General features: G+C 37.0%; 1 protein-coding gene across 3 annotated transcripts in view; it reads right to left on the bottom strand.

Annotated features, from left to right (window-relative positions):
* TUNAR (TCL1 upstream neural differentiation-associated RNA) overlaps positions 1-25,215 on the bottom strand; it is a 166,153-nt gene that overhangs the window by 40,151 nt on the left and 100,787 nt on the right. For 2 of the 3 annotated variants that reach the window (XR_009965088.1, XM_062619895.1), the window contains one exon: positions 21,620-21,740. The gene's annotated coding sequence lies outside the window, so the exon portion shown is untranslated. Of the gene's footprint in view, positions 1-1,316; positions 1,735-21,619; positions 21,741-25,215 lie in introns of those variants that run through there. The other variant, XM_062619896.1, reaches the window with a different exon arrangement.

Raw genomic sequence — 25,215 nt, 5'->3', positions numbered from 1 at the left:
CCAAAACCAAAACCACAAACAACAAAAAAAACCTCAAACCATCCTAAAAGGACATATCTATTTCTTACAAGTCCAATTTGTTTCAGGCTTTTCTTTGGTGCTGGTCTCTGTTTAATTAATTAATTGTACTATTTGCACATCTTGAATGCTCTGTTTTAATGTCTCACTCCCTTTTGTGGATTGATCTGCTGCGAGATTTTAATGAGAGTCATTTCTCATGTTTTTATGCAAAATTACTATGTGGAGGAGAAAGTGATAATAACTCAGTCTTCCCTTAATTACACATCTAATTATTCTTAGAAGTTTATTTCTAATTGTGTCTGCCAGCAGGCTTGCTTTCAGTTATCAGAGCCAGATTGGGAATGGAGCTTAAATTAATTGCTTTCCGTAAACAATCATATTTTAAAACAAAAAAATTATTAATATTTTTTACTTCAAAATACTCTCTTCTCTGATAGTCATTCTTATAGACAAAAATCTTTGAGAACTATATAAAAGGTTTGCCCTTCGATAATAACAATACGTAAGAAAGCAAATGTTCCCAGAGGACAAAAAAAAAACTTCATTAAGACAAAAACTACTTATGGTCAAAGGGTCTTTTTTTTTCCTAATGGTAATCAGGTCCTTTAGGTTAAAGGTCTTTAAATAGGAAGCCTTACCTCTAGAGGCACAGCAGTGACATTAGTCAAAGAGAATAAGTATTTTTTCAAGGGTTAAAGGGAAAGAAATATCTATTTTTGATGCTGTTAGATCCCCATTTGCATGCTAGGAAACCCCTCTTTTTTACCACAGTATTTCTACAGTGATGCAGGACTCATTTGAAATGTAAGCTGCCCAAAGATTTCAGTTCAGGAAATCATGTTTTCAGGGAAAACATGTTCAACAAAAATCATCTTTAGAAAACACAATCCTATACATATTATTGCATTTATCACATGGAATAACATTGTTTTAACCAGGGTAATTGATCCAGAAGTAATTGTAAGATGACAGAAAGAGGTTTAGACACACATACTTAACTATGCACAGATGACAGATAAACACATCCTCTTCCAATAGCATATAAATGTATACAATAGTTGCTTATATTCAGGATTAAGTCGGAGTGAGATTCAGATCTTGATTGTGGAATGCAATAATATTTCTTATAGGTAGTGGATTTGTAACCTGACAGACAGAAAATGACAATGTACGCTTAAAATTTTAGAAATACAGTTTGCTTTTATATCAAACTCATTTTTCCTTTGACATCATTCCCCTGTGAGCCCCTGCTCCCTTACCAAAATGGATGCTGAAGCGAAACCCACGAGACTTACCTGTTTGCCTTACAGGAGACGAAGAAGTTTAAAGCATCAAAGTTCTCTTGACAATCAGCCACTACCATTTAGCTTACAGGGAAATAATTACATTCTTCCAACTTTTAGCTTTCTCAGTAAGTGAAAGCTGGTGATGGATGCCAGCAGCCTTGTTAAAATATCACTGTAATCCATTCAGGCTCTGGAGATTGCTTAGAAAACCAAGTCATAAACATGCCATGTCTATAGTTCACAAGCAGCTCAGCATTTTCAAAGCATGTACACGTCTTCCTTTTCCAACACTGTACTTTACAGAGCACTCTATCTATCTTGACTTGAGTAGAAAGAACAGTTGTGGAAAGTAAATTCTGTGTGAACAAAAAGGTTTTACATGCTTCAGCTTTCTCACATCAAATAGTTATGATTTAGGAAAGGAGACAGCCCTTAGATTTTTTTTTTTTGGTTGTTGTCCTTTCCTCTTTAAAAAAAAAGGGGGGGGGGGGAGAAAGAAAGAAAAAAGGCAGCTTCAAATAGAGAAGCAAGAAGCAAAGAAGAGGATATAGCAGCCCAAGAAGCAGCAGGCAAGGACAGGCGTCTTGTGATTGCTTTGAGTTAATACTCCTTAGGGGGAGATGAAAAAAGCACAAATACAGCAAAATCTGTCTCACAGAGTAAAAATCTGTTGTATAAGCCAGTCTCTGCAAAGTAAAGCAGCATGTGCGTTTACTCCATTAATTTCTACTGTGACAGAGTGCAAAAGAAATTAGAAGTTTTCTGTTTATTAGAGGCAAACAGGTAGGAAGAGGAAAAGAAAATTCAGTATGTGTAACTACTGTAATTGTTTCTGCTCCCCTGAGAAACTTATCAGATAGCTCCAAAATCTACCAGAGATGTGTATGTGAAAGCAGCATTTATCAGTATCACAGAACATTTTATTGTTATCAATACTGTCTGGAGTACATGTGGAGAACGAACATTTAATAACGCCACATCTCCTAAATACAAATAAATGCATTTGTGACTGCTTTTTCTGTAGCCTAAACACACCAGGTCTTTGGACGTTCTGGAAAATATGGCTATGAAGGCTGTCACAAAAATCATAACTGATGAACACTTTGGAATAACTGTCACAATTATTGGCATCAAGCAATGGGAACTTCAGCCTAAAAACCCTAATTCAAATCCCACTGAGGCCCACAAAAATAGATTTTGAGAGTCTGTGGATGAGGACCTTTTCCAGCTGGCTCCTGGCTCGCTGGGCATCACTATACAGCTAGACCACAAATTCACCAAAAACATCTTGAAAGGAGCTGTTTGAAACCCTGCTGTGACCTGAAGATCTCCTGCATGTAACGGTGCCATGCTAGGTCTGAATTTGCTCAGATAACATATGCAGCACAAACACATGCCTGTTCCCTTCAGGGCCAAAAAGAAAACATTCCATTTATTTATATGATGAGCCCAGTCACCGACCAAAACACCACTGAGTCAAATGCTATTCAAGCATTAAACAAAGAAACTCTGCAGCTGCATGAATTTACAGTCCAGCTGTCACCTTTCATGCTTTACATGCACACTGTCTACCTGCAGTGGCACCAAATCTTGCAGAAAACAGAGTTTCTGAATTTAAGCTTTCTAGTTATTAATGCTGCCATACTTTGCATTGTTTTTTCCCCTTAGAAGAGCTTAATCTAGCCCTTTGCAATCAGTGAAAATATCACATTTTGGAAAAAAGAAAAAAAAGGAAAAAAGAAATCAACCCCTATTTCCATTACCCCAGATTTTACAAAGGCTGTAGTCAACGTGCACCCATGTGATACGCTGAAAATATGAAAAATGGGGATTAAAAAATGGCCATGTTTTCCATTCAAGCTCTGAGGAACTGCACATGCCAGATACAGCAAATCCCACATCCTTGGCACAGAAAAAAATCATTGGTATCTCAGGGCTTTGTTTGAAAATGCTGTAGCGCTAAGTTTAGTTTGCATATTCCTTTCTTTGCCATATTCACAGTTCTGTATTTTGCTGCAACCCAGTATCCTAAGCCTATATGTGCATGGAAAAACAGCTGCCCTTTGATAAAGCTTTGGTTGCTGCTACTATAGAGGAAGCATTTGCTCATATGACCCCATGCATTAGATATGCTGGCAACTCCCTTTCTGTATATGATGCCTGGGTGGAAGGTAAATGCTCTTTCTGGGTGCTCAACAACCCCACTGCCCCTGGAAAAGACAAAGATAGGAAGAGTAGGAACACCATTTTCTGAGCATCGTGGAGGAAATCCCATCCCACCAAGTCCAGCAACTTTCAGTGACTTCTTGAGTTGTATCTACTCCACTCAGACCCTTCTAGATTCCCAAGAAAATTCCCTTCTTCCTTACAACTCTGCAATTTGGCTGGGTGTTTGCTCCTTTCAGGAGTCTTCCCACTAGCACAGGACTGCTTTACATGCAAGCCTCTGACAGAGCATCACATGCAGTACCCCCGCAATAAAAAAAGCAGTAAAGCACCATCTATCACAGAATGTGTAAACAAACAGCAACACAAAAAGAAATCACCACTGCCACTGATGCAGCATATAGTGTTCTCTGCACACTAGCATGTATTTCCTACTATGGTAGATTGATACCACAGACGGAAGGTCACCCTCAGCAACGTCCCTGCAACTCTGGTGTTATATGGCAGAAATCTCAAATCCCATCCTGTTCTCAACTCATATTTGACTTCTAAAACCACTTCTCATGCATTCAGTCTTTTTAGCATGCCCAGGGTTCCCATTTTGGGTTCCCAGGTTAGGAATGAGGTCTGATGTTGAACGGACTTTTCAAAGGCTGAACCACTTTAACATTGGAGAGTAGGAGAAAAAAAGATAGAGAAGATATCAGTAGCTTCTTTCAGAACAGAGGCCAGTGGCCATGAAATTTGTCACTATCTTGTTAAACATGAAGAATTTCAATGTTTTGACCCTACAAAATATATCTGCCTCTAGAAATATTTTGAATGTCTGAATTACCCCTCTATCCATCAGGTCCAATAATTATTGTGTAAAAATGCTTGCCTTATGTTTTATACAATATACTTTCCTCACTCAAAGGTACATTTTAGGAATAGAGGTCAATGTGTGTGTCTCACAAAGCCAGGATATTAATAACACTGGAGATCTATAGTTTTCCACGAGACATGGCATTTCAGCTACTGACTATAAAGAACTGAATTTGTTCCAAGGGCTGTTTTTGCATAGGAAGGTGACACTACCCTTGAAGAGGGCTTATGGGTATCTCCTGCTCATCCTGGGAGAATATGTGTGTCCTAGGAAGGACTCTGAGCAGCTTCTTTTGAAAGTCAGCAGGAACTCAGTGAGGGCATACAGCCTCTCAAAGAGCCAGGATCCTAGCAAGCATGACATAATGCTGTCTTGTGTCATTTGGATTTTCCTACATACTATTCTAGCATGAAAAAAGCCTTTGACGGACTGAGAGCTGTTCATTTTAGATAATATATGCATCTCCCTAAACACCAAAGGCCTCCAAATATACTTTTACTTTGTATCCTGCTCAGAGAATCCTCATCAAAGCAATTTTTTTATGCATGTTGGCAAGTTATTTTCAGTAAATAATATATCCTGCACAATTTCCTTGTTGAAATTTAATCAAATGGCAAAATAGTTCCAAGACATAAAAGAAAATGCTAGAAAAAAAAAGTAACAACTACTAAAAGTTTGCACTTTTACTGCTCTGTCGAGGGTGCAGAGTCTTAATAAAAGAAACAATAAACCAGGAACACAGAGATGAACACAGAGATAAACACAGGTGGAAATTGGTGTCTTTAATGATTATGTTACTTTATTTCTAGCCAGAAACATAAATCCTGACACACTCTGCGCATATCCATATTCATAACTGGAATAAATTTATTTCTGCTTAAAGAACAAGCCTCTATACATAAGAATGAGAAAGTTGAGTCAGCGTGCTTAAGACTCAGTTTTGATTAAGTTCAGTCATATTTTAAAATAACAGTTTGTGATCACTTTTACTTGTAGCAAGAAATTCAAGAATTGTGTTTAGTTTTCATTAAGCACAAACAGTTCCTTTATGTTAGATACAAAATCAGTTTCAATGCTGCAGAGTTGGACAGGCTGCCATTGGGCTATCTTGAAAAGTTCCCCTAGAGCTTAAGTTCCCAGCAGAAGAGTAGAACATATCTAAAACATGCCAATGCACGTGTCAACAGGAATTGAAACTGACAAACAACTTTTATTTGTTGTCCTCTGTTCAGTGATCAAATGCCCAAATATCTAAGCCAAGCTTGAGAAAGAGGCACCTTTTTTTCATGGTCTAAAAAGCGACAGAAATTCCTTTGTCAAAGGCAAATTTCTCTGATCATTCAGCTGCTTTAAGAGATGGTTACAACACATTTGTTGCATACTTTATGCATGTGATGAATGTGGGGATACTGCAAGAACCTGTCAGGATAAATGGATATAATGCCATTTCTTTTGCCTCAGACTTTTATGAACAGCGCATCACACTCTGAAGTGAGTTCATGTTTAAAAACATAGTCTTATAGGATAATTCAGGTGGGAAGGGACCTCAGGAGGTCATCTTGTCAACCTTTGACCCGATTTTTCCTGCTTGCCATAAGCACCCGCCTTTATCTCAAGCATAACTCTAAGAACAGACTTTTCTTAGTGTATACGTCTTGAACAGATGTGACAGATGTTGCTGTTCTTTCTTTTAAATTTTTCTCTAATTTCAGACCTTCAAGAAAAGACATTATGAATGTATTATAATCATTCTCACTGTATGTTAGTCTGCAAGCTTGACAAGCCACAGATAAATAAATCACAGATATTTTTTACCAGCTGCCGTTATGATAACATGCATTGGATGGGGAGGCCTTTTTGGGGTTTGGGAGGAAAAAGATCACATATAAAAGATTCAGCCCAGTCATCCGTTCATTACAACATTCTCACTATAGAAAGCCTGTGAACACAGTTCTTCCCTGAGCACTTTGAACAGGACATGCAGCAACATTTTTTTTAAACTCTGCTTAAACAAAAAAGAAAGTATGTATGTTCGCATCTCATGTTATTCATTAACTCAAAAGAACTATCACATATGTTCGCATCTCATGTTATTCCTTAACTCAAAAGAACCATCATATGTCAATCAGACTACATATAAAGAGGAATATAATATCACAATCAATCTGCAGTCCTGTTTCTAATTAATATGGGTTAACCAGACACAATGTGCAGTCTGTGTAAGAACACTCCTGTGACTGTCATATAAAAAATAATCTGGAAAGGTTAAAAGGATTTCAGTCCAAAAACCTTATTATTTTTTCATCACAGCTCAATTTCTTTTCAATTTGCTGCTTTTGAAGGGAGAAGTTGACAGCCGTATTTGAAGGCCAGATACTTTTTTATTTGAAGTATCATCATTACAGATACACAAAACAGACGTATTTACTTCCCACAGAAAGACATTGTGATGCTTTAATTATAATTAATAAAATGCTTTGCAATCCGCAGATGGAAAACACTGTCTAAAGTCAAACAATTCTTATTCATAAGAAAGTTTTTGCTTTTCAGCCCACTTCTAGACTCCCGTTAAAGTTTTGCTTTTTCTTAGTCTTACAGAATCTTCTGCTGTTTGATCTTTAGTTTGTACTTTTATCCTCATCCTTGGAAGCAGATTACACTGGCTTCTGGCATAATGCTTTGTACATTTGTCCTATGAATATCAAAGAGCCCCACCATTTTTTGAAGTCATCAGGACACAAAACATCAATTTCATAAATGGCAGTATAATTCACATTGCAAAATAGTGTTTTTGTCATCTTAGTTCTTCATTCCTTAGCTGACAGTCCCCACTGAGAAGTAACACTGCTCTTCAGTCTAACTGATTTCTGCTTTAAAAAAAATCTCTTATTTTTCTGTTTATCAAAGAACAAAAAAACACAGAAGCTTGAGACAGCCAAGGAATAAATAAATAGCATTGTTACCCACACCTGTTCTGTACTCACACTTTGTCAAGAGAAACCATCCTGAATCTTCTGTCCTGAGGCATTAAAGCAAATGTCACTATAACCTTTGCTTATGAAAGATCCTGTGGCTTTTCCCATAAGCTTCAGGTGACAACTGCAGAACCTTGGACAAAAACCAACTCAGGAAATTGCCTTCTAACTACACCAAATAAGTTCTATATGTTCAACTAAGTAATGTATTTTTCTCCACTCTCCATCTTAAACTCCTGTTGCTGAGCAGCCTTTAGTAATACATTTTACACAAGAGCTTTTTCTAATTCCGAACACTGTTATGTAGCTACATTTCACAAAGTATTTTAACAACAAAATTCAAAGAAGACGTGAGGCTTTTCTATTTGATGTCTTATGTTAAAGAAATAACTTCTTGTGCTACCACAATATTTTTCTAAACTCTGCACCTAACTTCACGGTTGGTAATTTCTTATTCCTTTTTATTTTTCTCTTACAAATGATGAAAAAAAAAGTATTCTTGAAGCTATCTTGTTAAAGTCTGATTATGAATTCTTAACATGAGGAAAGAAAAGATCTGTTTCTTTGTTTTTCACACAGCAGATCTAATGGGCAATATGTTCTTAGTTAATTATAGTAAACCTGAATTGTTTAGAGAAGGACAATGGTCAAAGGTTACTTTCAGATGCTCAAAAGTGCAAGTAGAACCCCTGAATTAGCTTATAATGTCATTGCAAGCCTGACATTTATGGGAACATTAAAATGTTCTGTGAATATTATGGCTGAAGTTTTTAGAAAAACTTAACTCAGCAAAGCCACTAGAGAGCCACCAGTATGTCTGCCGTCCCGCAGCATTTTCATAGTTGAGCATTATTTGCCTCTCTCCATCAGCAGCCCCTGGGTAGTGACCCTTTCTGAGGAGGCCTCTTGTCTTGGCCAGCCCTGTTTCAGTAGCTTGCACAGACTAAGGCTTATTGTCAATGAAGGGCAGGTTGGCCACCTTAGTGCAGAAGGAGTGTCACACTACATCACTTTTAATAGACTTTATTTTGTGGACACAAGACTAGACCTGTTGGAAATCTCAAACAGTTCCATGAACATTGAATGTCTTTGTACTAAAAGATACATGTTTAAAGGCTACACATTTTTAAGAAACGCCATTTCCACACCTCATTTCTGAGTTTCCCTGTGTCTTACAGTACATAATACTGAAAAAGATATTTATATTCTGTAAAGAAAATGTCATCTCCTGTGAAGACAAAGCCATTAAGGTACTTCTGGTCTGCATAGGCTTATTTCCTTTTAACTGTGAACATTTTTGTCCACGGTTGGTTTTAGATAATAATATTATCCTCTAAGTATTTCAAATGATATATCGAATACTTCTTTTATCAAACAGCTGCCATAAAATAGTCTTAAAATGGAAGAATAAGATTCAAAAAGTCAGTTGGTGACAGCGTTATAATTGCATATACAATCCTAAAACAGCCATGGGCATATGCAGTTTTGAATACCATTTTCCTAAATTATTTCCTCAATAAAGCATCTCCTTATGGTCTTAAAAATACATGTGAAACTCAGCACCAAATAAAAACCAGGTAATATTTTCACAGATAAACTACAGGAAAGAGTACAAAGTTTGTCTATGCATTTTGAAATTCCAGCCTCTAATAGGAGCAAGTGAGTTTGGGATTTTTTTTTGAGTATTCAAGTTTGGGTTTTTTTTCTTTAAAACTTTCATGCTCTTCTCACACTTTGTTTTTTGTTGGTTGCTTTTTAATGCAATATATTATACACATGCTCATGAAGATGAAGATAACCAACTAGCAATATTTTCACAAAAATATACTTTCTTTCATAGACTGTGAAATAATTTAACAAGTATACTTACATATCAGGAACAATTACCTAGTTTTGCTATGTATTTCATCTATTACATTGTATTTGTGTTTCTAAACTCCTCATGTAAAAAATTCTCCCACCCTATTCTCATAAAATACAACAGCATTGCATGGACAATCATCAGAGAGTTATATTTCTGATTTAAACTGTTTCAAGCTGAACAAAATAAAGCAATTTCTGTTTAAAAATTAAAACAAAATCTGCTTAATAAATTATGATTTAATGGATATCCACAAAGGTTTTATAATGAAATCCGGATCAAGTCTTTATATTTTCAAATATGTGTATAACAAGTGACAGTGGAATTCACAACTAACCCCAAGAAAATACATATTTTTCCCATTTTTCTTTTGTTGACAGTTTTTTTCAGCTTTGTCCTTCAGCAAGTTATTTAAAACTTCAACTATTTCTGCTCTCAGAATTTATTTATTCTTGTCTCTCCTCAGTGAAATTATAGGGCTAATTTATATGCAGCAAACACATAAAAATTCCACAAGAATCTGCATAAATATTTTTCTATCTTTTTATATAATATCTCATCGTTACAGTACTTGATTTCTCCACAGTTTTAACAAAATACATGTTCTATACTTCTTAATAAATCATGAGAGAATACCTATTAGATAAGAAGCAAGAAAAAGTATGAAAAGTTAAAAATGCTGCTATGGCTTTCCTAAGAAAATACAAAACCAAAACCAATCCATTCTATCAATGCAACAGCCTTGGAGCCCATATTATGCACAGCCCAACTCAACACATAACACAGATGTTTTGCCCATCAAAAGTTTGATAGCTGTTTGGTCTTTCACCAGAAGTGCATGTTATAAAGAATAAGGCAACAAGCAAATTTCATTTTAGCAGTTTTATTGGCCTATGGTGGAGAACATTATAACCAACACATCATAGCGTTTTTTTTCCTCAAGTCTGATATTTCCCACACCCTCAAACACTGTTATAGCTGGGATTTTGCATAAAAAGAAAAAAAAAAAAAAGACAAAAAAAAAGGACAAAAGAGAAGAAATATTAATTGCTTAATTTAAGAAAATATAAAACCTTCTACATTCTCTTAAAGTAGAGCAGGTACACAAAAAGCACTTTCGGGCTATTGACTGTTTCCCAGTTTCAATGTTAAAACCTAGGGATGAAATTCTGTTCTACTCTCTAGTGACCACTTTCATTGAAACAGCATTTTTTTTGGATTTATTGTGAAGTAGCAGAACAGGAGATGACTCCTTAAAGCAGTCAGTCATCCCTCTTGTAGCCAATTATGCAATTCTTGAATTTGATTTCCAGTGCACATGAGGCACAAAATGTGCTTCAGATAAAAAGAACAGAGACAAACATTAAAGAAGAGGAGGGCTATATTCAAGTGTTCTACAATGAGATTTTGGAAGATGTTTTCAGTTTTGGTATCTGCTGCTCCGTGAACATGCTTTTTGAGATCAGCATCTGTGAATGCAAGTGAGACTTATAATTTTCGTCCCTTTAGAATGGGTTTTAAACAATATGAACTTGTTATTTCTATAGAAAAAGGAGAATGTGAAGTTGAAAAGCACTTCTGTCTGTCTGAGGTGATGCTTTTACAGGAACTGGAAATTTTGCTCCAATTGTATGTGAGAATGTTCCCTTGTTTTTTTCATTCTTTAGGTTGAGAATTTATATCTCAGGGCAGAAGAATTAAAAACAACAATTCTAAGTAAAGCCTTGCCAGAATTTTATGCCTGTCCCTTTTTCATTGTATTATAGCTCCAAATTTTATTAAAACAAAAAAAAACAAAAACAAAAACAAACAAAAAAAAAACAAACCAGAAAATAAAGGTATTCTTTCTTTTTTTGACAACAAAATGACACATTTAGCAATTGCCATATGGAATAAGGGAATACAAGTGACTGTGTGCTCAGGTCTACTGTCATTACTAAATCTGATCTGTGAATTCAGTGAGAAATATCTTTGATATCAGTTCACTGAATTTCAAGAAAGAATCTTTCTTTATTATACTTTCCACAAAAAACATGATATTGTGTTATGTGCAAAGCAGCAGGCTCGGACACCAGCACTGAGTGTGAATACCTTTTTCAGAGCCGTGGCAAGTGCTATTTCCTAGGTCATTCTTTCCTGATAAAACGATTCCCAAGACTTTCAGTCAAGAGCTCACTCTCAACCCTAAAAATTTTTCCATAGGCACCAGGCCTAGTTTTCAATTAATTTCAAACAGTATAAAGGTACTATAGAACCAAACTCACTTTTGCAGAACTTAGTGGAACTTTCCTGCTCACATTTGAGATCCAGAAGACATATTTGATCTTTGTAGGTATAATGCCTCTAATCACTGCGGCTGGATAATCTTCATCCTAAACGCATTAACTAAGACTAAACACATGCTAAACATGCTAACTTAGTTAACACATTAACTAAGACTAAACACATGCTAAACACATTAACTCAGAACTATAGTACCAGTAATTCAGTTATAAAGGTTTTGCTTGGTTTGTTTTGGTTTTGTACTAACCAGGAAACAATCACTCAAGGGTCCTTCCAGCCCTCACTGAATTCAGTTTGCTTACATTCTGAATACATCTTCAGCTACTAGTGAACAAAAAAGTGATGTATGCAGTACATCTTCTCCTGTGTCTTGTCAGGTGCTCCACTGAAAACAGAATTACAGGAAGTACTTAACAGAAAACCCTTTTGTAGCGAACGCATTATCTTCTGTACTGTATTTCAGTGCAACTTCCTTTCCATTCACATGATTTGTATTTCCTGTCACAGTCTAAGGAATTTCTATATTATTTCTATTTCATAAATTCATCATATGAGCTAGGTTTAAGGAAGTCAATAATATTACAATTTTTTTGCCCATTCATTTTTTGGAAAGAATACATTGTTTGAACATCTACACTAGTGATGAAAAGAAATACTGCAGTTGTGCAGAAGAACTTAGTTATTAAAATCTGAATTAATCATATAAAGGGAACTATTCATTGCCTTTTAATGTAGTATCCACAAGATCTAATAACTGATTCTCTTCTTTCTGTGTTTTCTCTTTGCTCTTATAATATTGGTTGCTATATTTTTTCCTCTGAAGTACTACTATCTATGGTCTATGAACTATCCTGCCTATAACATTTAAAGTAATGATTACATGGGTCAGAAAAGGTGTCACAAATGTTTTGTGAGTTCTTAAATTCAAATCAAAATTTCAGATTTAAGAAAAGACTTGCATATTTTTCCTCCTTTTCAAGGGAAGACATAGGTCATTCTCTGATGGAGAAAATGTATTGAAGTCATTGGAGTTATACCAACAGATAATTTGACTCTGAAGGTATCAGCATTTGAATGCTGCAATATTGCCCAGTCTAACTGTTTAGCAGACATAAGTCTATATATCTTGTTCAGCTCTTACTGAAAAGTATAACAAAGGAGATGTCTTTCTGTGAATCCAGGGCATACTGATATTCTTCAGAATCCCATGAGATGAAGGAATAAAAACTTGATAAAATGTTGAATGTAAAAGACTGGTGTCATGTTTTGGGTCTTGTCACAAAGATCAGGTGGATGAGGCATTTTCTGGGCAACCAGCAAAAACATGAAGAGCAAAGCACAGATTTGTGGTGGAACTCTTTCATCATCCAGACAACCACTGGGAAAGGAAGGTAGCCAGAACATATTGGCAGCTAACTCTTGAAACTCTTGTTTCTATAAAGGCTGTAGAAAGCAAGTAAATAAAAGGTCTTTTGGCTGTCTTTCTGGCCAGCCTGGAAGAACTGGTTGAGAATGTGTAGATGCAAAGTAACTTGTCTGAAAGTGACCATGAAATCGATGACAGAACTTTCTTCAGACAATTAGAAAGGGGAACACAAACATCGTAAATCATAAAGCTTAGGAGAGTAGACTGCAACAAACACTAGAAAGTGGAAGTGCTAGAATTTTACATAGTGTCAGTAAAAAGGAGAAAACAAACTGGGGAGAGCTGGTAGTGCTGCTAAAACAAAACAAACAAACAAAAAAGGATAACTCATAGGCACAAAATACCCTGAACTAGACGATCAACAGTCTGTGAATAAGAATCAGAAAGGCAAAACATAACTTGTGAGAAAATACTCCATATTTACATTATTATTAGTAGAAGATTAAGAAAAATATTGATCCATTCCTCAACAGGAATCTTGAGAAGTTCACAGTGTTAATGACATCTTTGCTTCTGTCTTCAGTGAAAACGTCCATGTGATCTTAGAGATCAAAAACTTAGCAGCAGAAATACAGAGGAGTAATAAAACCAGAATAGTGACAAACAGATTGGAAAATAGGTAAATGAGAGGTTTTAAGATAAGATCACCTCACTGAAAATTCTCTGTAGGTATTTTCCTTCAACCAGTTTTTTGTCTCAGGGATGATAAATGATTATATTTATAAAAATAAACAAGGCTTCACAAAACTGGGAAAAGGCCACTCATATTTATTTTTAAAAAAATAAAAATAAAGAAAAGTGAAGGGAGACAGGGAAGAGGAGAGAAAACCTCTCAACTTAATTTCAGTTCCGGAAAAGTCATGGAACAAATAGTCTAACAAATCGTTCATAAGCACCTAAAAGACAGCAAAGACATAAGTGATTGCCAACACGGACCTTTCAATATCAAACCATATTAAGCGAATCTAATCCTTTGCATGGGAAAATTGTCAGAAATCTGGAGTTTTGCCATACACAAGTCATATTTTGTGACATAAACCCAATCATCCTGTGGCTGAGTTTTTATCAGTAATGGCGATTTTTAGAGGCTCTCAAAGAAAGTTTGTCTTTATCCCCAGGACAGTGGAAGCAGAATGACCTAACCAAGTCACTTCCCCATTCAGACCATTTTTTCAGAATAATATCTGATCCCTCAGCAGAAACCAGAGATGTAGATAGCGCAAACAAGTTCTTCCTATAATGCAAGGAAGACTTAGATGCTTCTGAATGGGAGTGAGAATTGCCAGCACTGTGCTAATCACAGGTAATAATAGCAGGATGACATACTGTCCCCTCGCTGAAAGTGCACTAAAAGCTTGTGTGAATCAAATACAGATTCAAACTCTGTCTTGGATGTTGGTATTTGTGACAACTACCTTCTCCATCCAGCTGGTTCAAACTCAAAGTTTTCATCTTCCACCAACATGGCATAACATTGTTGTCTAAAAAGGTTTGCATGGGAATGACTTTCTGGCAGAAGTTCTGTCATCATCCAATAAAGAATTCATTGTTCTCATATACTAATAAATTTACTACTAAAATTTACGAACAAATTGAGAATGTAATTTCATTTGAAAATGAAAAATAAAGGCAAAGTCACTGTTAAAAATAATTCATCTGTGAATGGCAAATTGTGTCCTGGAGCAAATGCACTCATTATGATCAAAGAAAGGATGTGATCTCCCACAGTTAAATTAAACTAGTAGGAAAAATAATTGCTTGATAAATCAGAGTAATTAAATTTTGCACATGTGAATGCTACTACACCTCCGACTTCAGAGCAACAAGTCCATCCCTTTAGAACAACACATAAAGCTCAGCCCTTTACTCCCGGTAAAATCTATGACTGAAATAAATGGCACACCTTTTCATTTCATTAATGAAGAATGGGAAATCATTCCCCACACAGCTATTGGTATCAGAACAGTCAAAACCACCGGTGGTACTATCAAGGTCCTGTTCAGCTACTTTCAATATTCCACCAATCATTAGAGTGTCTTCTAGAATTTTAAAAACATCTTATTTAAAGGTAATGCACTCTGTTTCTCTTTGAGAACCTGTCTGACAAGTCATTTATTAGTTGGTTTGCCTTACGTATTAATTTTTGTATACAGGGTAAATACCTCTGTTTCCTGTTGCAATTTCATAGGACAAATACTTCCCCATGAGACCTTTAAGCTTTCTGGGTACTTTGATTGTTCTGTTCTAGTTCTGCAAGAAAGCTTCTGCAATTAACCTTTAAATTCTAAAAATGAACTCTTGGCCGTTCAAAATATTTCGTGTTTAGGCTATCTAAACACAGTTATCTACACGTAGACATGCAAACATGCATCAGTTGTTGATCCACCTGCTGTAATCAGCAGAAATCTAGCCAATACAATCTAGAGCATGATTTGGTTCACCCTAACCTAGGGAATCAGTAGCTGCTGAGCTGAATCACTCGCTCAGCTCCAGAAACTCCAGGCTTTACTGACTCTAATAAGGGCTTTGATACTGAGGGCTCAATCTATTGTCCGCAGAGAGGGAGGCAGTGCCATTTGAGATGAGGCAGCATAATCTGCCTGTTGTCCTATTGGCAATAGGTCTCCCAGACTTGTCAGGGTGCCTTGCATACTCTAGGGCATCTGAAATGGCAACAGTTCCTGTGTGGGGGTGACTGAGCAAGCCTCCACCCACAACAGACTCCTACAGGTAGGCATAGCAAACTTAGGTATCTCAGTTGCCAGCTGTACCTCTGGAATTTAAGAACTTGAACAGGAGCTGTATCTGGAAAGGCCATGTTACTGCCACAGCATATGCAGCACTCACACGAAGTAGCCTATGATGGTTTCCTTCCTATAATTCAAGAGGAAACTAAGAAGAAAAGCATAGCACAAGCTCATTCATATGTGTTCCTCAAGAGTACAAGGATGTGTTGCATACTCTGTCTTCAGAACCAAAGAGCAAGGACCACTGATCACTTTCAAAAGGTTACAGAAAGTGATCCTGGGGCTTAAGGGTCTTTTTATATGGTCAGATTTAGATGATCGCAAGTTAACTCACTCCATGTTTCATGTCACCTCAGGTTTGTAAGCCATCTAGATGCATTATCACAGGACAGTATTTGAACTAAAAATTCACACCTGTCAGCTTCTTCGTGCAAGCTCAGTAGATGACAAACTTGGCTACACTCCAAGATGGATCTGACTTGTGCTGCAGTATCTTGGAGCATGGATGGCGTCTGATAGTAACCTTTACCATTTAGATCTACTCAGACACTTTGGTGCTGACCCTCTTGCTGCTAAATCACCACAATTTTGGTAAAGTGAGACAACAGCCAACAAAAGACCCCTGAAGCACTGAGGCACTGTTTCTACATAGAAACACAACTTCATCTTTTGACAGTCCATATTGGACAAAAAAAAAGAGAAGTTGCCTTTTATTAAGAGAATCTAAAAAAAAAAAAAATTGCCAATAGCCTCATGTTCTGTAAAAATCAGTTCCCTAAACCCATTTCCCTAAAAATGTTCACACAATCCTATAACCCATGTGATCACTGTGCTTTTAGTACCATCTTAGCTTCTCCACTACAACACTTTGGTAGGAATTGATTATAATTAATGTGATTATGGATCAGGTTTACAAACGTATATATATATATAATATATATATATATTTCCCAATGTAACTTATCCATTAGGTTGTTAGCTATTCTATTAGATTACATACTGCCAGATGACTAAGATCTTTAAGTTTCTTCCCAACATGCCTCTTGTGTGTATGTGTCATGTCTGGCAAAAACTGTAGTGTTCACTAAGAGAAAGAAGACATGTAGCTGATGCTTGACTGGATTTCTTCTCATGCTTGACTGCAGTGACTGCTCTGAGAGGTAAACAATCCACTCAGTAAAATAAACTGCTGCAAACGCTCACGATGCGTTATATCATTTGATTATTACCTTACTCATTCTCTTTCTCTAAATAGCTTTATTCAAATTCCCCTACCAATCTATATAATCCTGATTTTTTTATCAGCTATATCTCTTCTCTCCAGACAGAGCCCACGTTTCCCTTTTGCTCCAAGACTGTTTCTCCTCTTTTCCAAAACATTTCTCAATGTCTATATGTAGGGTTGTTTCATTGTTTTTATAAGGCACTATTCTTGGAATCAGCTCCTGCTTTTCAACTAAGGGATAACATGTCCTATAAAGTATTCAGTGTCTAAATCAGATAGTGAGAAAAAAAAATATGTCTCCATTTACAGAATCAAGAGAGCAGATGATGTCAGAATGCAAAATTTAAAACAGGCAACCTTAAAACAATATGGTTCATGAGGACACTGCCCTTTAGGTTCAATGTCCAATTTATCTCAGCGAACATGCAGGGTGAGGACTGCAGTGTAAGACTAATGAGCACAGCAGGAATGTACGCAGTAATTCATCATCATAACAAAGCATAGCACAATTGTCAGGAAATTCCTGTAGGCTTAACACAATTACAGAGAAACAAATTATTTGGTCTACTCAGTCAGAAGTGCAAGAATGGTGGGTCAAAAAATAGAAAGGGATTGTTGCCACCTATATACACAAATCATATTTTTATGATGTGACAAATGTACAATTTGGCTTTTTTTCTTTTGGCTTGTGTAATGAAATTGTATTCAGTGCTGCCCAAATAAGTCTCTATGTTCTCCCACAGCACATGTCACTGAAAACATAGGAGGAAGATGCAGCTCTCTGCAGGGGTAGAGGAATTAATGGATATAATCATGACACCTTTCTTATGCTTGCCAAAGACTCTGATACAGCAATAGTTCTCAAGTAAGACTGGAAAGAATTGAAACCCTTAATTAGTTGGAATTTACTTGCTTCCAAAAAATTGTTTTTGTTTGGTGTTTCTTCCTGAGAAAAGACTAACATCAGCATCATCTTGTAAATAATTGGGTTTGGTCTTATTCATGTTTTTCAGCTATCTGGAGTACAGTTTAGGCTGCTGTTTATTTGACTTTCCTCCCAAAGGATCACTCTTCTGTAGGAGAATTAAAGCTATGCAGTGCTTACACAGACATTTCTTGCATTTCTGATAGAGAACAAGACCCATTCTGAGTAAGCACTAATAATAGACAACACTGCAAGTAGCTGCGGGGGACTCACATGCCTGAGAGACATAACACTGAAGGCAAAGTCACTGCTGAAAGGAGTGGATAGATTGCACTTTCTATCACAGATCTGTAATATGTTTCAGTGATCATGCCACTTAGGCAGAGTGGGACTTTGAGAGCAAAAGTCTAATTAAAATAAGTGGGCTTTATATAACCATGCTTGGAAGGCAAATTTTCTGCAATATTCCTTAGTGACTAGGAGCTGCCTTACTTTAAAGCATTTATGCAGCTCAGCTTTAGCAATTTAATGGCTGGGAGATGATAAGAAAATAAATTAGATTTTGGTACACAGCGGTCAAATTAATTTCAGGGGTATATGTAAGTCTTAGCACTTAAGATTTGTATTTGTAACCATATCATGACCCATATGAATATTAAGGTCCCAACTTTTCAGGGAAGGCTGGATATCACACATCACACAACTGTTTTTTACAAGACATCATCATGCTGCAGAAATGTCCTGTAAACAGATGTCATGTTTCAGGGAATGCCTTAGCTTCATCCAGTTATCCACTGTGGTTAGGTCTGCACCAGTGAGGCTCCAAGAATGAATGTGTCCTAGAAAACAGATTTACCCTTTGGTCCTTTGGGGTTTCTTAATTGGTTTGTCTCTTTTGCTTTCATGTTTTTCTTCCTCATCTGATTTACTACTTTATTGATCTTGTCTTCCTCCTTTTTCTGTCTTGAATGGTTATTTCTAGATTAGCATCATCATGGGAACTCCCATGGTAGCCCCACTTGACCCCTTTCTGCTGAGTAAAATGGCCAAACTTCCCTTGGCAAAGGGAAGATACTCTCATTCAGAAGCAATGGGGAAAATTCCTGGGAAAGTCCATCTTAGGTCTCACAGATTTGATGATGATAACCTGTCATGTTGCTGGAGAATCCAGGTAACAGTGAAGCCACTAGGTACTGTCAGCACTTCTCTAAATGATGCCCATGAAGAAACCATCTAAGGTGCAAAGATACTTAAGCTCACTCACTATGTCTGAGCCAGGTTTGCAGCACTGCTTTCTTAAGGTGTGCTGCACAGAATTCAGGTAGTCTCCAACAAGGAGAAGCCTACTGCAATCAATAAGCACCTTACGGGGGAAAACATATCAACCATTCAAAACAGCCTCAAATTAATTTCACTGGATGGGTGAATTCTGCCGAGTTCTTTGAATTCTCACACACCAGTTTTGCCTACTCTTAAATTACAGAACTACTTTTAAAAATGTAAACAATTTCAGACAGATTTTATTGCATTTGAATATCATTCTTGTCATTTTCTATACTTTCTTATTTCACTTCCAAGTAATTTTGTGATGATTAACTCACCCATTATGTGGTGCCATGTGTAATCCTCCCTTGTGACAATAACTCAAATTGATATTTTCATGCCATCTTCCTCTCTCTCACTATTTTGTTTTCTCTCCAGTATAAGTAGAAGATCTATACCCACACTCATATGAATAGAAACATTTTCAAGAAAATATTTCTGGCTTGTTTTGCCAACTGACTTACAGCTCACACAAACTAGGGCAATGGCTAAGTGAAAGTATGCATCTATTACAGTTTTGCTTCCAGTTACTGCAGAGCTCATTTTCCCTGGAATTCTGCTGGACCTTCAGCTGCAGAGCTCAGGTACCAAAACAGCAACTCATCAAAAGCTGTTTATGAAAATTTGTTAAACAGTTTTGTGGGGTATTTTTTCATTCTTGTATTTGCGATGGGCATCAATGTTGATGAGTTATATGTAAACTCTTCAAATGACTGGTAGTTCAATACAGAAAGCATTCAGTTCAAACAAGCAAGAGGAGAGCCCACATCTTTACTTTTTTTCCAACAGCACAGTTTGATAGTCTAATTACTGAGTTTCACCAATACCACTCAAAATAAGATGTAGTCCAGGTTGGACAAAGCCTTGGGTGACATGGTTTAGTGTGAGGTGTCCCTGCCCATGGCAGGGGGGTTGGAACTAGATGAATCTTAAGGTCTTTTCCAACCCTAACGATTCTATGATTCTATGATTCTACATTTTAGTTGTCCTTAATCACATCAGTAGTAACCTGTTACTGTTCACCAAATCCGTATCTCAAACCTGCCTAGATAATGGGAAGAAAATTCAGGAGAGGAAAATTCAGCTAGCAGGAGCAGGCACAGACAGAGCACTTATTTTCCCACAAAGCACTCTATGCACAAGTGTCCCTACAAAGCAAAACCAGAATGAAAAAAAAGTTTTACGCAAATAGATGTGTTAGGTGAAAACTTTTTTTGAGCCTATTAGCCAGAGCTGACAGTAGGAAACTACTATCTCATAACAAGACATACAGTCTAAAAGGCTCTATTAACAATATAAAGTCTACCTCTTTGTGAGAGCAGGACTGTTCTCAAAATGCTCTGAGCAGTAGTTTGCAGCTTAACTTTAAATGCATGAATCAGTTCCTTGCCTTGAAGTATATCTAAGCTTGGGATTCAGTATGCAGTGGCTTTGCTATTCTCCACTTACAGATGCTATATATACAACAGAAAATGACAATTTATGTTAGCTGGTCAGATACCAGAGTGTGCTCAATCAGTAAAAACGTTTTCTTATCTGCATTTAGGGACTGTATAGATGCAGCCTCAATAGCTGCCAGACATTAACATGGAAAAGACCTTACCCTTTTACATCACAACCTGATTGCCTGTTCTTTTATCCTATTACTTCTACAGACAGAGCAGCCCAAAGAACATCTCCAGACAGACTCTTCTTCCTTGTTGTCAAGGTCGCTTATGGACATTTGTAGGTATTCACATATCCTTAGTCAGTAAACTGAAAGACATTTCACTTTCTTTTGTGCTTCCACATCTAACAACTGCCTCCAATTCACTGCACTGTTAATTTTTATGCATTACCAGAGATGGATGCATCTCAGCAGTGGCTTGAGTGATTTCTCTATAGCTTGTGCTTCAGTTTTCATTCACAAAATGCTTCAACTTATGTTAACCAAATTGCCTCCCATTGTAATACTTAAGTATTGACATAGTATCTCCCATTCTCAAGTAAAAAAAGGACAAAGCAGCTGAAGAACTAAACATACAAATACTAATATTTGTCTTTGTCTGAAAGACAAGGGTAATAAAACCTTTTCTGAGTGTTTGAAAACAGTATTTTCTACATGTCATTTTGATTATTGTACAGAATAGGTGAGCTTTGCTTTAAAAACCAACAATATGAGACCAGAGATGTTTATTAATATTATTTTAAGCCAATTTCATAAAAAAAGAGAAAAATTAAAAAGGACCCAAACCTTGTAATCACTACAACACCTACGTAAGACAGTCATGTGTTCCTGTGTCAAGAATTTCTTGAACAGACTGTAAACAGCACACAGATTTTCATGCATGTTTTTAAGGACATATTTATAGTTCACATAGACTATCCATTCTTATCACCTAATTATTAGAGAGAAGTGGCATTAGTAAACTCTTCACACAGTGTCTGAACCTCTTAGCATTACAACGAAACGGCTATAAAATTATTTAGCTACATAATACCAGAATGTGTCTGATCCTAGAATGTGTCTGACTTACACAAATGTTGAATCATTTAGAGGTTTAAAGTAGAGGCTCTCCAAACTGGCGGTCCATAGACTCCTGTCAGTGGTCTGCAGCTGAATGTTTATAGCTGTCTGGTTACATGGTACACAATTCCCTACGGAGAGTGGGGAGAGAAGAGATTAATGAAGAAACATTGACCAAGAAAAAATATTTCTGTTTATCAATAGCAAGAAAATATCTATTGCGAAAGACTGCAGTTTCTTCTAACAAGTTTTGCATTTGATTATGCTTTTGTCAAACAGATTGCTTATACTGAGGTATTCTCTTTCAGCTTATTGTTTCTTTTCCAATCCATCCATTTCTGAGAAAAAGACTAGAGAAGATGTTATTTGTAAGATACTTTTAACAGGCAAAACAGTTCACAACCTCAGAAAGAGGTAAAAAGTGTCAGCTAGCTTAGTAAGAAGTTTGCTGATGACTAAAATGCAAGAAGTCAGTGTACAAGGAATGGAAGCAAGAAGAGACAATGAAACAGAAGCATAACTGCATGGTTTGGGCAAAAGAAGGGATTCTAGAGATCCTTGAGCCTACAAAAGGAAGCTCAGTGAAAACGTGGATGTGATGGTATTGAACAGCACTGGAAAGGCTGAATGCCATTTTTGCCTTTGACTTCATACGAAAAGCCTACTCATGGACTTCTGTATATAGTACATTCTGTAAAAAAGAGGGGCAACCAGCAGCAGGGGAGCCATAGGCCACGAACTGCTTACAGTTTGGACATACACAAATCTGAGAAGCTGGTTCAGGTGCCTGCATAGGCAGGCAGCATGACTGTGAAGCTACTGCCTATCACCTGTGAAAAACTGCACTAATCAGAGGAGGTCCCTGATGACTAGAAAAAAGGCTAACAGTGTCAGTTTTAGGGGAATGACAGCTACAACAGGTACCAAGTCACAATTCAATACACAGGGATGTTAATAAACTCAAGGACTAGGACAGCAGAAACTTCAAGAAGTTCATCAAGGAACAGTGCAAAGTTCTGCTCCTGAGGAAGAACAGCCCCATGTCACAGTACATCACAGGAACCTGCTGGGCAGGCAGCAACCCTGCAGAAAAGGACTCAGACCCAGGAATTACTTATCACAATTAGTTCTAAAGAATAATTGTATTTGTACTTCTCACATGCCATCTTTTCATCTCTGTCTCTAAATTTTTCTGCCTCCTTCATTCACCACTTGTACAAGACTAATGTTCTACTAGGATCCAACTCTCCATGCCCTCATGCCTCCCACCACACATTTCACCATCTCCAGCTTTTGCCTCCTGTGTCCCTGACCCACATTACAAACCTGAAAACACAAATCTAAGTACAGTTTTGGGTGCTGCTCAAAGATCCTGGGAGCAAGCTAAAAGTCATACAGAAACAAGTTTCTGTTCCTCATCTAATGCACCTCCTACCCTGCTGCCTTATGGCAACCTTTTAGCTCCATGGCATGCTTAAGATAAAAAGCCAACCTCTGTTTACTGAGGAGAGAAACACCTCAGACTGCCTCACTGTCCCCAGAAGGCAAGAGTCTAAACACAAGCAGCAAGGCACAACTTAGTAGTGCAACTGTTCTTTGGTTACTGCACATATATGGACTATTATCCACATCTTCAGAATAATATAGAGTTATTTTATCTAAGGTGAGTTACTTTATCCTTAAAGGTTATTTATCTCATTGTTAAAGGTGATTTACCTTGTTGAAGCTAGGTTAACTTCCTCCTACATTAGAGCACTAAAACAATTGCTATAGTACAGCTAGTGAATAAAACTCAGTAAACATGACAAAAACGAAAGCACTTGGCAGGACAGGTTTGGACTGCTCATCCCTGAGGCCCAGCAGATGGCCATTGGGCCATCCTCAGTGGCTGCTGTTGGGCACACTGGAACCACAACAGCATGGGAAACTGGGTCCCCCAGCACATCCTGGCAGTGGGGCTTGACAGACGGTAGGGGCTGGAATCTCTTTTGGGCAGAGGAGACCGCAAGGCATCTCAGAGACTACCCCAATCACACAACCATCAGTCAGAGTGTGGTACCAACCTAGAAGTTCTAAGCAAAAAAACTGTATTTTTTTTTCAGCTCATTTTGGCATAAGAATATTATTAGTTTCAGGATAGCCTCAAGTATGTTTTTTAAATAAACAGAATGTTTGACAATTTTGTTTTATCATGCTCCAGTTAAACATGCCATTATTTCAGTACACATAATTTCCATAAGCATTTGTTGAATTTGGCACTTGATTGTATGTATAGAAGAGTTTGGGACTTGTTTTTTGTTATAACTGCCTCTGTGACTTTTGCAATGCCCCTTAATTACTTGCTCATTGTCTCATCTTATTTATTGTCATTAGTTCTAATTCCATTCCTAATAAACCCACATTCAGGGCCACAGATAAAACGGGTGCAGGAAAAAAAATATACTACTACACAGAAAATAGACCTGAAAACTGCTGGTCTCAAAAACACTTTTTCTTTGTAACCAGTAATGGCTAAAATCAAGCTCAGGAATGTACATTCAAGTACATGCAAGTATATTTGTGTATTAAAACATAGAAAATTTTCAATACCGCAAAATGGATACTCAATTGCTCAAAGATCATGAGCAATTCCACACTTTCTCAGGTCTAATGAAAATCTGCTCTAACTCTCAGTTATCCAAGTATTACAACTTACACTGCAGGATATAAAAGATTCATGTCAGTAGAGATGTAAGCTCACGAAAGTAGAATGATACTTAATGGTTAGTGAACTGCATTGGAATATTCCTTAAAGCAATTTCTCTTCTATGTCTATGTTACAATGTATTTTATTTCACCCAACCCCTATGAAAACTGCAAATTCTTAAATATGTTAGGGGTTTATTACTACCCCAAAATTCAAGCAAAACTTGTGGGCATCCACTTTTAGACCTGTGCTTCATAGAGCAAACTGGTTTCAGAAAAACAAGACATTTTGAGAATTACTGGTTAGCCCTAATCTTAGAAGCAACAATTAAAAAGAATAATGAGAACAGCAAATTCAGTAGGAAGAACTTTTCCACAAATGTCGTTTTGGATACTGAAATTCACTGTAGAGAGACGCAACTTGCATGAAAGATACACTGCATTCTTTAATGCCTCTGTTTCTGTTTTTACCAAGTGAGACACCAGTGAACCTGGAAACAATAATTATATTGGCTTCCTATATTTCTGGTCTCTCAATAGGTTTTTTCCTCTCAAACATGTGATGACACAGCTACATTCTCTGAATATTTTCAGCTGGATCATAGAGCTCCTGCAACCTGTTCTATACTGCTTGTGCCAGTCAAAGCTAATTCTTGGAGAGATGCTGTAAGCATGGCTTCCTAGCCACATGCACATAATCAGAAATTGCAGCTCTATCTGTGACATTTCACGCTAATCCAATGCTTGGGAAAGTACAAGAAGATTGATACAGCCTTTTGCCTGAGTTCACCAGATACTTTCTATTTCCTCCAGTTACCTTGATGTGGGCAGGAAAAAAGCTTGTGTTCAGTTACCCCCTACCCAGTTTTTAGGCAGTTCAGGCTGCGCAGCAGCTCTTGCCTAACATACAATGGAGTCAGG

The sequence above is a fragment of the Pezoporus occidentalis genome, unplaced genomic scaffold (genome assembly GCF_034315485.1).
Source record: "Pezoporus occidentalis ecotype Australia unplaced genomic scaffold, CSIRO_AGI_Poc_V1 ctg215, whole genome shotgun sequence".
Classification (NCBI taxonomy): Eukaryota; Metazoa; Chordata; class Aves; order Psittaciformes; family Psittacidae; genus Pezoporus; species Pezoporus occidentalis.
The sequence above is the reverse complement of the archived record's forward strand: the minus strand, read 5'-3'. Positions and strand labels throughout refer to the sequence as shown.